Source organism: Triticum dicoccoides, chromosome 4B (genome assembly GCF_002162155.2).
Source record: "Triticum dicoccoides isolate Atlit2015 ecotype Zavitan chromosome 4B, WEW_v2.0, whole genome shotgun sequence".
Lineage (NCBI taxonomy): Eukaryota > Viridiplantae > Streptophyta > Magnoliopsida > Poales > Poaceae > Triticum > Triticum dicoccoides.
In genome coordinates, this window is record NC_041387.1 from 630,762,967 (window position 1) to 630,767,828 (window position 4,862).

Sequence of the window (4,862 nt, forward strand, 5' to 3'; positions counted from 1 at the left end):
AACGTGCGCTCCATTCTGATCCGCAAGGACGATGAGGTGCAGGTCGACTGCTACCTTCTCCTTCGGAACTACGCCACAAATACAACATGCGATCTTCAAGGACGACGAGGTGTAGGTCGACTGCTACCTTCTCCTTCGGAACTACACCACAAATACAACATGCGCTCTGCAAGGACGACGAGGTGCAGGTCGACTGCTTCCTTCTCCTTCGGAGCTACGCCACAAATACAACGTGCGCTCCATCCCGATCCGCAAGGACGTAGGTCGACTACAACCTGTGCTCCATCCCTACCTGCAAGAGCAATGAAGTGCAGGTCGACTGGATTTTCCACGTCAGAGCTGCGTCTCAAGCATTAAAGTATATTCCGAGTGAAGAACAAAGTTTGCTCGAAGGCAAATGCAAGCATATTCAACGATAAGCCAAGTTCAAGCAACATCCTACGGATTCAGAAGTGCTCAGGCGTCAAGCCTGTAAAAGTTTATCGGTTACAAAACCACTCGGCATTCCGAGGCAAATTTAAGGCGAAGCATAGAAGTTTTTCTTACTCCTCAAGTGGAGGACTGGAGGGTGCGACAAACTGGTCCAAGTCAATTCCGGCAGCAATCCGAGTGGCAGCAGCAATGAAGGTCTCCATGAAAGATTGGAAGTCGTGCTTCTTGGTATTGGCAACTTTGATGGACGCCAGCTTTTCCTCTCGCGCATCCTTGCAGTGAACACGGACCAGGGACAGAGCAACGTCAGCGCCACACCTGGGAGAAGACTTCTTCCATTCTTGCACTCGACCTGGAACTTCATTTAGTCGAGTCATTAGAGACTCGAGGTCATTTTGAAGCGTCGCTCCTGGCCAGAGTGTCGTGTCGATTCATGATGCCGCAACCTTCAGTCGAGCAAGGTATTCAACCACACCAGCAACACGAGACTCCAGTCGGAGCACGTTCATAGCAGTTTCATCCTTCACAAGAGAGTTAATGGGGTCCAAGCTTGTCTCCACTCGACTGGTCTCCTCCTCGAAGTTTTGGCAGAATTATGTTGATGATAAGTCGATGATAACAAGTTAGTCGGGTAGGAGAGATTACCCTCAAGCATGATGAATAACTTCTTGGCGAGCCCTCCCAAATAAGCCTCCAGATCATTCTTCTTCCCCACCAGTTCGCTAGCCTTGTCATTCAGAGCTATCTTATCATTCTTCAGACGGCCGACCTCCTTGTTGGCCGCGTCAAGAGCAGTTTTCAGATTGGCGTTCTCCTCTTCAAGTTTACCGACTGAAGCCAGTTTTTCTTCCGCAAGCTTTGTTTTGTCCAAAGTCACTTTCTGCGCCTTGGCAAGGTCATGGTCCTTCTTCTTCAGAGCCTCCTTCACTTTATCTGCAAAATGACAATGAGATCAGAATCAGGAATGGGCAGAAAGATAAAGACAGTCGTCAAGTTCTCACCAGCCATACCTTTTGCTTCATCTTTCGCTTTCTGAAAGTTCTCCTGAGCAAGCTTCAAGTCAAGGTTGAGCTGGATCTGTTTGCTTTCCAATTCAGTATAGCGAGCCACAAGCTCACAAGATTTTTGCGAAGGGTCAGTCGACAGACATCAAAGATAGGTTGCTTCCGAGTGACTAAGAGAAAAATCATAACATTTCTAAGACTACAGCCGAATCAAAATATTCAACAGTAGTCTCGAGAACTACACCCATTGGGTGCACTCAGCGTGCCCCCACTGGTTCTACCGACTTGGTCCGATCAGTCGACCGAAAGAGACAAAGAGGTTATGATCCTAAACCATAGCTAACTGCCAGTAGTCAGCCATGGTCTCATCATGATTTACCAAAAAAACATAGGTTCTTCAGACCTTAGTCGACTGCCAGCAGTCGACCATGGTCTCGGGGACCACACCCAGTGGGTGCACTTAGCGTGCCCCCACTGGTTCCAAGATTCCATTCGACACAGTCCGACCATATCGAGTGAAGAAGTTAGAGTGAAGAAATTCAAAATACAAAGACTACAGTCGACTGCCAGCAGTCCACCATAGTCTCGGGGACTACACCCAGTGGGTGCACTCAGCGTGCCCCCACCAATCCAAAAATCCAATCGACACACCCAGTGGGTGTACAGATACAAAGATCTTCGGAAAGAAAGTCTTCAGATAGCATATCCTAACAGAACAAGCGGTGACCAACTAACCTGGACGTTGCTCTGAAGGGCTGAGCTAGCATCATAGGCCGCTTGGCTGGCTTCCCGGACCGCCTTCACCTGCTCCATCATGATCCCCGCCTGGCATATATCCTCCTTAGAAGCACCCACTTGGTCCTCTGGGACGTGGTGTGTGGCGAAAAGAGAGGGCGGGTCAATAGTCGACGACGAAGGCCGAACACTCATCAGCGGCACAGCGAAGGACACGGAAGTCCGAGTGATATTGCCACCCTCTTGAACCGATGTCTCAGGCACTGATGCAATCTGAGTAGTCTTGCCAGCCGGCGCCTTTCTATTCCTCCTCGGCCTCAGTGGCGCCTCGTCGTCATCATCAGGGAGATCAATGACATGAGGAGGAGCTACAGGAAAAATCCAAAGTTAAAATCGAAAATCCAATCGACCAAAAGTGAAACTACAGAGAGCGTACCAAGGTTGGAGGTGGCAGCGTCTTCCATTTCCTGGTCTTCATTCTTGGCGGAGGTCTCGGAGGTAGCAGCACTGCAGATTTCAGAAACCAGTCGGTTAGTCAATGAGTCGACCAAGAGTCTGTCCATGCTAAACGAGAAAACACAAGTTCTGCTGTTACCCGAAAATGATGGGAATGGTCATTCTCATCTTAGGCAAGGCCTTCGGCGGCTTTGATGACGCCGCTCGTGGATGCTTCTGCGCTTTTTCAATCGGCACCGGAGAAGCCTTCCGAGGGTGCTTTGACGACTGCCCAACAGGCGCAGTCGCTTTGCCACGCTCGCTCGCGGGGTCGTGGGTGAGCTTGGATCGCCTTTCCGTGCGAGGAGGATCGACTTCCTCCTCCTCCTCTTCACTGGAGTCGTCGTCATCCTCTTCCCCCTCACCATCAGATTGCCACTCCTCACTTTCACCTCCGCTCGCCTCTCCCTCCTCGGCCTGTTCTTGCGCCCCGTTGGGCATCGAGTACATCTCAGTAGTGGTCTAGAAGACAACAAACAAGACAAAAGTCAGTCGACTAATTTTAAGCAAACAGAATGAAGAAAACAAGGTCACAGTCGGAGATGCAGAATCAGACCTGGTCTACTTTGTATGATTGGTCAAGTGGAGGAATCCTCCTGGCTCCTTGGGGGTTGTCTTTGTTCCCTGTGATACTCAACAACCACCCCTCCAACGTAGCCTCTTGGACCTCCTCCGGGTGAATCCGAGTGGTGTCATCGAGACCCGAATACATCCACATCGGATGGTCACGAGCTTGGAGCGGTTGGATACGTCTCCTGAGGAAGACCTCTAACGAATCCATACCAGTCACCCCGTCGCGGACAAGCTGAACCACTCGACCAACCAACACTTTGACTTGTGCCTTCTCTTCTGGTGTCACTTTCAGAGAAGAAGGTTTTTCTGCTCGGTTCAGGGAGAAAGGGGGAAGACCCATCGCCTGTCCTGGAGTCGGCTCGTCTTTGCAGTAGAACCAGGTCGACTACCACCTGCAGACTGAGTCAGGAAGAGTCATAGCTGGAAAAACAACTTTTGCTTCTCATCTGGATCCCAAGACCCCCGCACATCCGAATCACTTGCGTCTTATCGTCACTCAACTTGGCTTTCTTAACCGACTGAGAACGACAAGTGAAAATGTGCTTGAAGAGGCCCCAATGAGGACGGCAACCCAAGAAATTCTCGCACAAAGACACGAAGGCAGCAAGGTACACGATGGAATTCGGAGTGAAGTGATGGAGTTGCGCTCCAAAAAAGTTCAAGAAACTCCAGAAAAAAGGATGAGGGGGCAGGGAGAATCCGTGGTCGACGTGAGTGGCGATAAGGACACACTCACCCTCGAGAGGCTGCGGCTCGATCTCGTTCCCTGGGAGGCACACAGATTCATGAGGAATGAATCCCCCCTCGACCAGGTCATCAAGGTCTTCCTGACGAATCGCCGAGGGCATCCATTCGCCCTGGATCCAGCCCCGCGGCAAGGCAGACCTCGAGGAAGATCCGCCCCGACCGGACTTCTTCGCCTTCGCCTGCGCTGTCGCCTTCTTCGCGCGCTCCAGGGCCGCCGTCTTCTCCTTCACCATCGCCGCAGACGAAGCCCGAATAGACCGACGGCACCGGGACGAGAGTAGAGGTGGCGGAGGAATTCGAGAAGAAAGGGGAAAAATGAAGGCGCACTGTTCAAAAGCCCTGGGCCAGCGGCTTATATGGAGTTGCTTCCGAGTGACTGACTTGTAGGCCCAGACGATCCTGTCAAATCCCACAACAGTCACGCACGCGATACGTGGCGAAAAAGGTGGCACGGAGATCGGGGCGTCTCCGCCCTATCTCGTCCGATTACTGCGGCCTCCTCCGCCCCGCGCGCTTCCCAAAATTCGAATCCCGCAAAATCCGCGAGCAGCAGAACAACTTGTCAGACGGAGGATCTCCTCCACACCGTCACTCGGAGCTTTTCAAGTAAAGAAATTCACTCGACTGAAACCAAGAATGGATCAAGGCGACCGAAAAAGAAGTTGGTGTCGTTATTTAGGTTCATGGATCCAGAACAAGATATACTCATATCACCGAAAATGGGTCGGAAGAGTTCTCAACTCCTTCCCCACTCAAACCTCAATCCATTCGGGGGCTAATGATGAAGCTATGTACCTAGGGTAGGGTCATGGACCTGTCCAAACTACCCTCCCCAAGGACATCTCTAGAAGAAACCACCTGTCAATCGACTCAGAA